This window comes from Corvus brachyrhynchos, unplaced genomic scaffold (genome assembly GCF_000691975.1).
Source record: "Corvus brachyrhynchos isolate BGI_N302 unplaced genomic scaffold, ASM69197v1 scaffold152, whole genome shotgun sequence".
NCBI classification, from domain to species: domain Eukaryota; kingdom Metazoa; phylum Chordata; class Aves; order Passeriformes; family Corvidae; genus Corvus; species Corvus brachyrhynchos.
Genome location: NW_008237447.1, coordinates 7322489 through 7333703, shown reverse-complemented (window position 1 = coordinate 7333703; position 11215 = coordinate 7322489). Strand labels below are relative to the sequence as shown.

At 36.1% G+C, this 11215-nt stretch overlaps 1 protein-coding gene across 1 annotated transcript in view; it reads left to right on the top strand.

Annotated features, from left to right (window-relative positions):
- The window catches only part of ROBO2 (roundabout guidance receptor 2), a 1044784-nt gene that overhangs the window by 54988 nt on the left and 978581 nt on the right, over positions 1-11215 (top strand). The gene's annotated exons all lie outside the window — the stretch shown is intronic.

Below are 11215 nucleotides of genomic sequence, written 5' to 3'. Positions count from 1 at the left end.
GACAGAGAACTTTAAAAATTACCATGTTGAGCCAGGCTGAAATAAATCTGTTTGTGTGTAGTATGTGAGTATCAGCTTTCCTTTTCACAACCCCCCAAAGAACTTAGTTCTGACATGGTGGTATACAGCTACAAATTTCAGAGAAAAACAGAATCCCAGAATGGGTCAGGTTGGAAGGGACCATAGTGGGTGTTTTAGGGCTGTTTCTGCTCCCATGCTTAGGAGGAGTGTACTAGCTGTCAGGGAGCTCATTTTCCTAACGACTACACTTGAAGGCTTCAAAAATACAAAAGAGAAAAATAAAACTATTGAAATCAGCTTCCTGCATTGGACCTTTTAGGGAGATTAGGAAGGTAGACGGGATGTTGCTGGTTTAGCTGATTCCGGGTGTGTACACTGCTATTGGACTGAGCTTTGGGTGTCAGGTTTTGTGGGATGTTTTCACCCTCCATCTTGTTGTACTCAGGAATCTCAACAAGTATCTGAAAAGTAAAACTTGCAACAGCAAGATAGTCTGTAATAACAGTAAATAACTTAATGTGACCAATTATAAAAATAAATGCCAATTGAGTAGGCTTTTTCGTGCCTAAAAAATTACTAGCTACAACTCCTAAATGACTATTTCTCCCTCTCTAGATTTTTGCAAAAAGCTGTAAAATTAGGGTCATACCTAGAGTGGTTAGAAATGAAATTATTTCTTTTTGATATATTTTTGAATTATTAGAACAGGAGACAATATCAATTCCCTTTGCATACAGAAAGGGAAAGAAGCATGACCATAAAGAGCTCATGGCTGAAATTGTGTAGTAAGGAATTTTAGTGTGAAAGAAATCAAAGGATCGATATAGATTTGGTTTTCTTGGGAGATGGCAAGTTAAGTGAAAGTTTTATTACTTCATTTATACCTGTTGATAAAGTTGATGGCAAAACTGACACAAGTAAAGTAATGAACTCCATGTTGGAGGTAGTGTTTCTGTGAATAACTTGTGCTGCATGCTCAGATGCTGCTGTATCTGAGATGAGCAAACAGAAGGCTCTGGCTTGACTGGAGTCATAGTATAAGATTTCTACAGAACTCAGAAGATAAATTACTGTTCTTATATTATGGATTAGTTCACATAACGTTCTGATAGACCTTTATTTTTCAACTTGTTAAACTGTGAAGTGTTGCTCTTTGAAATCGTAACATATTTTTCCACATTTTTCGTGGAGAACTATTTTGTCTTCGCTATGAATGACCACAGGGTGGCAACATTAAAAAATGAAACTCCAGAGCATGAGCTACAGATACACTGGTGAGGGTTGGGTTGTGTGGATTTTAGGGAGAGGGCAAGTACAAGCAGGTGTGTCTGAGGACATGTCCCAAACTTCAGGTTTTGTATCAACTTCCACAGCTTAGGACCTCATGCTCACAATTTCTGGCTTTGCTGAGGGATGTAGGAAGAGAAACTTGGTTCAGGGTGAAATATTGTTGGTCTTTTCTCGCATCCAAAAATTTTTGTGATGGATGGTGATGTTTTACTGCTGAATAGAAGTTACTGCTCTGTTGAAAGCACTGAGGACAGAACTGGCTGGTAGTTGGTGTGGTGCACAAAAATATGCTGCAGTGTTACCTGGATAAAAGATTAGGTCAAAGAGCCAGCCTGCTGCTAGTATTAATACTCATCTGGAAGTTTAGTTTTAGTACAATTAATACAGGCAGCAAATAAATTGATTTTTAGAATTCTCAGTTGCATATTAAGAAGAAAGCACTTTAATATTTTCTTTTTAGTATGATCAATACATAAAATATAATTTTAAATGCATAATTTCTTATTTACTGCCATTTCACAACTGGTTTGTTGTTTTTTTTTCCTGAATGCTAGTTTTTTAAAGTCCTTGAGACTTCAAAGAGCTTGTTTCTTGAGGTATGTACAATTAACACCTGCTTGAGTATTGTAATGTGCTTATAAATGCATGCACTAAACTCCATTCTGGAAATCACTTTACAGAGGTATGATAGTTTTCTATTGTTACAATCCAATAAAGTGAAGAAGTGTGATTAGGTGATTTAGGCCTTGCTGATTAGCCAATGAATGGAGTGTAACCTGTTTTTCAAAAGGAATTTTCTCAGTGGGAAATTGGGTCTCTAATTCATGTGGTTCACTCTGGCTCCTTTACTGGACTTGATTCTTAATAAGTAGGAAGAGATTCTGAATGACTCACTGGAACTTTGAACTCCTCCAGGAGACAATTAGGAAAACATTTAATAGTAAAAGATTTAGTATTCACCCTGAATAATCTTAAGACATAATAAATCATCTTCTTTCATTTATTAAAGTGTTTCAGTAAAACTGAGACACAATCTACCTTCATTGTTCATACAAAACTGAACAAGAGGGGAAGAAATACCAGCTGCATGTAAGAATTGATATCAACTTATTGTTAAGCACATCTGAAGCAAGTGTGTGTTTGCATCTGAACACATCTACACAAAAAAGTAACCAGCCCCTTAAACAGTTCCACCAACTGTTATTTAATGTAATGCATAAAAATATAAATTCCTTTCCAAACTTGTAAATAAATAGTGCGGCATTTTTTCTATGTACTTTCCATGGCTTTTTCCCCCCCCAGTGAAATTTTTTTTTTTTTTTTTTTTTTTTTGTTTTGACTTGTATGATAATGGGATAAGTGATTAACTTTTCAGTAGGCTGCATTAGCTTTATCTGGCAGAAGAAAATTCAGGAACAATATTAAAAAAAATTTGCCCACAAAAATGGCTAAATATAATCAGTAATTTGAAGCCTGTTAAACTAAGAAGTCACCTAATAAATCTGTAAATAAATCTTGGTAGGGTAAATATACCCTACTGTATACTACCAAATATTCATATATTTGAATTTCATACTAAATGGCATCCAGACAGGATTGGTACACAACGCTAGAAGGAAGAGTAGTGTGTGACTAGAAATACATGTTTAATATTTTGTTGCAATTTTTGTCTTGTTGCTCCAAGTAAAAATTTAAACTTTCCCTTGTGCTGGGAGAATGTGCAGACTTTCCCTTTTAAGGTGGTGACATCCACTGCAGATGCTGCAATTTATCACTTGGCTTTAACACAAATGTGACATGATCTCATTAAACTTCTGCCACAAGGTTTTATTGCTTTAATAATTTGTTGCAATATTTATAGAATACTGGAATGGATTGTATTGAATTTATCATATTATCCAAAAAATAATGTGACAGAACAATAAATCATTTACATTTTAGAAAGTGGTAAAATTGTATTGTCTTAACATTCTAGATCCAAGCATAATAAAATCTCCTCTGAAAATAAAAGGGAAGCTTATTAGCATGAAATATTTCATGGTAGACTTATTGGTTCGGGTCTTGATCAAAAATCTCTCAAGCTATTATCTGGTAGCTGCTGACTTAACTTTTTAAATAGTGTTTCAGCAATGCCTTGTCTTCTTGTGGAATAGACGGAATGCCGGAGCAGAGAATAAAGGATCACTTGAGGCCCTTAGCTGAACTGGGTCCTGTCTGATGCTGATGTTCTTTTAATTTGCTTGAACAGTAGTGAGACTGCTCCTAGAAGTGAAAGAGCAGCAAGGAGAGCACATGAACAGAGAGCAGAGCAATTTGTAAAAACCACTTCTTTTTGTCTCAACTACCTTTTGAAGGAACCAGTTGCTAATTCAAGATCTCTGTGAAGCCCCAAGGAGAGCTGGGCTGCGTGAAATACAGGTATTCCTCTGTGCCTGTAATTACACACTAATAGCTGTTAAGTAGCAAGACAATGTAGTAAAGGAAGGGGAAATAAAAAGCTTAAATTAATGACAAAAGCAGTCACTAGTTATTTGATCCTCCAGGTTATGATTTTTTTTTTTTTAAATTTAAAATATGCTCTGTGTATGTCCGGCCTCCTCCACTCCAGATATTGATTCATTCTAGAGTGATGCTGTGGTTAATTCTAAAACTGCAGTTACTGCTTTTATGAACTCCTGTAAACCAAATAATCCAAATCAGGGAGAAGGGACACCAGTGCGGTGAGAATTGTCTACATGCAGAAGTACTCCAGACACCTCTGATACAGATCCTTGACCTGCATTGTCTAAGTATGTGGTGAGAAGAGGGGAAAGGATGCAGAGAGATGAGAGAGTACAAAGAAATAATTAAACAGTAATATCTATTTGACTCAGCCCATCAGAAATCTTATCAAATTAAGGTTTCTCAGACACAGAAGTAGATTTTTAAGGAACATAAGAATTATATTAAGATTGATTTTTGTGAGTGCATACAGGATGTCATCTGAGCATAATAAATAGTGTTCTTGTTTTATAACAAAAAATACAGAGAGAGACTCCAATTTTGGTCTTTCTTAAGGAGAGACACTTAAGTGGCCAGAATAAAAATTGTGATTTCTGTGGCAGCCTGGGTATAAAAATCAAAAAAATCTTCTCCTTTCGTAATTGAATATAATATATTCCTATCAGTGTACATCTTCAACATTTTCAGATAAGTCAAACTTCTGGTGTTGTCAAAATGAAACATTTGCTCTCTTGTGTATGGAACTGAAGGAGAAACATGTTATTGCAGTTCAGTTCTACTTGAAAGTATCTCTGCTTCTGGAATGTGTGCTGCTTTTTTCCTTCACACTGTTCTTGTATGTGTGGCAAGTACTCTGTTATCACTGGGTACAGGCAAGTGGCTTTTGTAAAGTGCTGCTTTGTGATATTTGAACAGACATAATGGGAAATTATCTCAGCCTGGAAGCATAGTCCAGGCAGGAGGGAGATGAGGTCTAACTGTCCCTTTCTGAAAACTATTGAAATCGCTATTAAAAGTGATAGGGATTTTCCAGAAAAAATGTCTTTTTGTTTGTTTCACTTTGTTCATCTTGGAAGCATCTTATTTTCCCTTACCTCCACTACCCTGCCTTTTTTTCCTCCAGCATTACTCTGTCATCTTGGTAGATACTTGGCAGTTTCCATGAAAGTTTGATGGGAAGGCTAATGGTCTCTTCCAATTTTACTTGTTCTGTGACTTTTTTTATTGCTGCAAACACCTTGTGAATGAATATGTGTGTGTTTCTGATGACTCCTTTTAAGTTTCCAGGATGTTTAATTTCCTTACAAACTGTCCCCACCCCCAACAATCTCAAAAATTATCTCAGACAACCACAAGTGCTCTCTCCATCATCACTATATCACATGTCAGTCTTAGATTTTTTGAGGAAAATTAGGTAATTAAAAGGGCATAGCAATTTTAAATCTGATTTTGGATGAGTAGAAGGACTTCAGGTGTGTGAATTCACATACTTGCTTTTAAGTGCTGCTTTCTCTGGGCTGCTGTATCCAGGTGCTGACCCAGAGCCCCAGCTCTTGGGCTGAGCTTTTTTCCACCAGTGCTCTCCATCTTTCCCTCACTGATGCTTTGGAAGCAGGGAAGAGGAGTTGGCATAACTTCTGAATATGGAGAGTGGCTTCCAATGGATTTGTCAGAGAATCAGCAGAGAAAACAAGCCCTCAACTCCAGCTGACATTTGAAAGATGTTGATGATCTTTCCTTAAGAACTGAGTATTGTGTTTTGAAATAGGTTATTTTTTTTTTAATCAGTAAAATAGGACAGGTAAATGTTTGTGGTACTTTCATAGAAATATCTGGCACAAGGACTGCTCAATTGTTTTAGAAATAGGAGCAGAGCTAAAGGTTTGCTTGGGCTTTGGAAGTTTACACTACATAGCTGTTACTGTGAGAGACTGTATCATGTTTCTCCATTTTTTAAATGTTACACATCTGTTCTTTAAAGGTAAGGTTGCTCACTGTTAATGTGTTTTATTTACCTTAAATTGGCATAGTTTTGTTTTCCTCTTGCTCCCTTTTGAAGAGCAAATGAATAATGACTTGGTGACTCCCTTCTGATGCAGTTGTCATTTCCACACATTTTTCCTAACGTAGGGATAAATGAGACGTGGTAGCACTAATTTATTAGAAACATAGGAACTCTTGGTTCTAAAATTTACCGTAAAGAGTACACTTTTGTCCCTCACCAAAGCCTTCATTGAGACAGACATTCAATGCTGCAGGAGATATACATGTTTTAGGTATGGCTTTATATTTTGAGAATATTTCTGTGCCACTGGAAATAATGACACGCAAACGAATAATAATAATAATGATAGGCCTTAAAGTGTCTTGGATTGTTCTGAAGAGTTTTTCTAGGTATGGCTAAATTTCAAGTTCAGATAAAGAAATACTAAAAATCATTAGTGAAATCTAAAAATTTGATTGCTAAATTTACAAAGGATGAAGGCAGTGGATTCCAAATGAGTTTGTTCTCCCAAGGGAGCCAGAAAAAGGAATAACTATGTCAGCTTCCGTTGCAAGCACTAAACCTGGAATTTATAGGTGCACATTTTAGTAATTATCTGCTTATACCTTTCAAGGAGGATCTTTTAAGGGTGTAATCAGAATTGTAAAAAGGAAGTGTGTTTCTCTTGCAGTAAATTAATGTCTATTTGAAAAGCCATTGGAAATGCTTGAATACTTTACATTTTTAAGAATAGTAAGTGGTACAGATATTTGTAATCAAAGCAGTACTGATTGTGAGGTTGGGTTTTTTTTCATAGTGGTCATTTTAGAGATAAATGATTTTGTAAGACCCTGAAAGGAAAAGGTCACTTAATGCAGAATGTACATCTGTACAATTTATATGCCAATTAATATCCTGATTCATGGAAGACAACTGAGTTAAAAATCACTGTGGTTTCATGCCAAAATCCATAATATAGCATTCATTTTGCTCTGCATAATAGAATTTTATTTGGAGAACATATTTGACTAGATGAAGACATCAGAGTGTCTTGAATGAGTCTGGCAGTAATCCCACATATTTACTATCATATATTGTATGGTTGTCACAGTGTCTGGTATTGGGGGGAAAAAAAAAAAACCTCTCCTTCCTTTGGAAAGTTTCCTTTGCCTACCTGTGGCTCCCTTGGGGACAATTTAATGGTTTTGGAAGGATATAAATGCAGTTAAATTAAAAAATGTATATACAGCTTGGGAACTGTTCAGGTAGTTTCCTTAAGAATTCAATTATTTCCTAGGGCTTCCTATAGTTGGATCTGGGGTACAGTGGATGTGGAGCATGTAGGGAAGTGGTGCAACTCTTGCAAACCTTAAACTGTTGCTTTACAGCACAGCAGTAATCAAGGATTTTAATTTAGGACTGACTCTTCCCTTTCCAGATTCTACATACATTTTCATGTAGCCTTAAAAACGTAAGTACATCCATAATATGAAACACAGGGAGAAAGATTAATCATAAAAATAAGCAATTTACATGATATTAAAAAGTAGCCATTTTAATTCCCTCTAGATGTTGGTTTAAATAGAAGTTATCCCCCTGAATTATCAAAGGATTTCTGAAAGTCTAATCTGAACTGCATAAGCTAACTGTATTCTATAAATCTTCCAATCTTTTTTTTTTTAAAGTTCCTAAACTGATCAGCAGCCTAATTCATTTACCCTTGGGAATCGTAGAGTATCACTTTAAATGATTAAGTAATGGGAAAAGAGCTTAATCTCTTACAGCTTGTCTACAAGTAAAGAAGATCAAAGACAGAGTGATCAGGTTTTCCAGCTTTGCTGCTCTTTGGAGACTGGGGAAATTAAAACAGTCTCTTGTAAACTTAGATTTGTAGTCCTGTCCTGAACAAATATGCTCATAAATATATGGGAAGTTAAAGAAGAGAACAATTTGTCATATCTCTAGAGAAAACTATTACTTTCTTTAAGAACTAATATATCAATTTATGCAAGGTCTGTCAGCTTGGTGAGATAAGCTGCAGGATAGCACTGGCTGGAATTTCTCATCAGGAGCTGTTCTCCTGGAGTGTTTGTGCCTGCAGGAAGCACAGTGTGTGCCATGAGCTTCTGTGGCTCCGAGCCCTCCAGCTCTGGGCAGGACATCTGGAAATATCCCCCCTAGCTGTGCAGTGGCTGCCCAAGCAAACGGATACTCTTGTAATTCATGGCAGTGACGAAAAAGGATCTTCTCACAGGATTTCTGGTTTTTTCACCTTTCTGTAGTGTGGTTGATCTGACACCTGAAGCAGATTTCCCTAGATAAAGGGGAAATCAGGTCACTCTGGCATTTGGTGGGATCCTCACTTGAGGAGCCACTTGGTCATTTTTATATATTTTACATTTTTCCTTCTGTTTGTTTTGCAACTCTTTTTGCATCTAAATTCACTCTTTTTACTGCATTTTAATGCACATTAGAGAAACTGCTTGGATTTCTTTGTTACCCTGGAAAACCAATTCTGTCCTGCAGAAGTAAAACAAATGAGCTGTTATCAGCTCCTCAGTACATGTTTATATTTGAAGTGAGTGGAAACAAAGTGCCCCACAAGTGAAGGGGAATTTAAGAAAGCCTGGCAAGCTTGAAGGGGTGAGTGTTGGGCACAGGTTCTTGGAAATTTTGCAGATCTTCAGAGGGTGTAATTTCCACAGGAATATATGTGAAACCAAGGATATTTGTGCTTTAAATATAACTTCATTCATATTGATTATGTTGTCCTCCCCTGTGAAGCTGAGTTGCAATGCCTTGAAATCTTTCTGCTCGGGAAAGAGGTGTCAATGGCCCCAATAAAAGAGCCGTGAGAGGAAGAGAGAAATTGGTCCCAATTTGTGGTCAAAAAAATCAAAGTTTAGCAAAATATGTGGGGATTCAAAATACGCTTAATTTAATAAAAAACTTCTTGGAGAGAAGGTTTTTATATGATTAGAAATGCCTAAAATATGTTTTTCATTGTAAATATTGCACCTGTGAAATTTCATTTGATGGATAGATTATTCTGGGCAAGGGACCAAAACAAAGTAGCCAAATGACAATAATTTGATAAGGGAATGAGAATATATTGTAGCCAAAAGGATGTGGGTGCAGTTTTTTAAAGCCTTTGAATGAATAGCTATCTCTTTAAACTTCTTATTAAATATGATATTTATAAGCAATTTTTAAAACACTTGTTGAGTTTTAACAATTTAATGATATTACATAGGACTAATATTTTTGAAATAGCTGATAATTGCAGTGCTGTCTGCTGCTATAAACTTCTAGTTCATTAGTTTCCAACTTAATAATTTAGCTAAAATTTCAAAACCATTACCTCAAACTTGTGTATTTGACTTTGATTTGATTAAAATGATTGAGAGAAGCCAACCAAAGGAAGAAGGTGCTCCATAAAGATGATTCTGTAAAAAAAAAAAAAAAAAAACCAAAAAAACCCCATTCGAAACCTGTTTTCAAGACAATAGAATGCAAATTTGCATTCCATGTGTCAAAGGTAATCCAAAATTTGAGACTGTGAGGAAAATTTACTGGTTTTACATTTAAGAAATTATTTTCTAGGTATAACAAAAATATAAAAACTTGAAAATGCCTTGAAGTCAGAGGAAAGGAACCATGGGCTTGATTTATTGAAAAATGCATGAAAAGGAAAGAACCTAATAAACATGAGTTTACTGCTGGTTTTGGGATATTGCCAGGTGTATTTCCTGGAATGGGGTTTTCACTACAGACTGAGTAGGATTAGGGAGTCATGTTCCCCACTATCTTTGAGTTGGGACAGGCTGTTTCTTTTTTTTAATACCTAGAATACACTTAGAAAGTACAGTGAGGAATACTGTAAAGAAGCTTGTATCCAGTTCTCTGCCACAGAATATTATCCATTCACTTAGTTAAGCTACCAATTTATTAAGTTTGATGGTATAAAAGGAAAGTATTACCAAATCTTCTTTTAATGAAAACACACTGAAAATTTTACTTTTTCTATGTAAGGTGATTTTTTCTGTTGACAAAATCTTGTTCAGTTGAAATGAAGAGAATGTAAAATGTCAAATTTAACATGATTCTGAAGTATGGAACCACATTTAAGTTAGTATAGGAATATTATTTTCATAAATCAATTGGTTGAATAGTATGCCTTGAGCATATGCATAAAACTAAAAATATCCTAGAAAAAGCATGCATGTTAAATTAACTCATAAATCTACTTTTCATGTCCCAGGACCTATCATTACAGAGTTCAGTATCATCTGACTTAGAAGTGAATTAATACCTGGTTATGGTTTTGGAGGTTCAGGAGCTGAATTTAAAAAAATAAATAATTTTAATCCTGATTGAAACTCAGTTCTCTTGAAGAACCTTTCCTTCTCACGGGGGAAAAAAAAAATCTTTTACCCTATACAAATTCATGTTGTAAGTACTTTAAAAAGGGACTGTTGTTTCAAGTAACAGCCATTTAAGTAATCCAAGGCAGGGATGACCCAGGGTTATATCTCTGCTTTTGAATGGATGGAGAATTTATTAGTGCTGTTTCACATATCAGAAGAACTTTGTACCTAGAGGGATAAAATCCTTCTGATGTTGTCTTTCATGTGAGAGCTGTTCATCTTTGTGCTACATGTACAAACATTACTGGGAAAATACCAATTTTTTTATAAGCAAAGATTGCTTCTGTCTGAGCTCTAGCTCCTGTTGTAGCGACAGTTTGATATTTATATGTAGCGGGTTCGGTTTGTAACCGGGCAGAAGCACCAATTTAGTGTTGTGGTTTGGTCCAAAATACTCATTACTATTTACCTTCTGTGAGATAAGAATTAGGAGAGATGCAAAGCAGGCACCAAACTTGAGAGAATATAAAGAAGTTTATTAACAGACCAAAAGAAGAAAAAAAAATTATACCACGCCTTCAGAGCACTTCTCCTCCCCCCCCCACCTTTCTCCCTTCTCCCACTGACAATGTAAAAAGACAACACTTGAGATGTTCAGTCTGTTTACCACTTCCAGAATAACCTTGTTCAGTCTGTTTACCACTTCCAGAATAACCTTGTTCAGTCCATTTAGGAAGAGGAGTCTCTCTTGCTCATGCTATGGAGAAATTATCACAATGAGCCAGCTGCCCAGGTTGGTTCTCTGCTTGCATGTGAGTCCCTTCCCACGACTTGCAGCTTTTCCCACAACTGCTTTCGAGGGTCCACTCTTGAATTACTGGGGTACAATTTTAAGGTTGAGCCATTCAGAAACAAAAGTTCTCTTGACCCATCTCTGGGAGCATTTCATCTCTAAGAACAGAGGCCCTTCTCCTTCCTGGGGAGCAAAGGGTCCTCCTCATCTTCATCTCTAGGACTATCTCTGGGAGCATCTCTAGGAACTGAGGTCTTC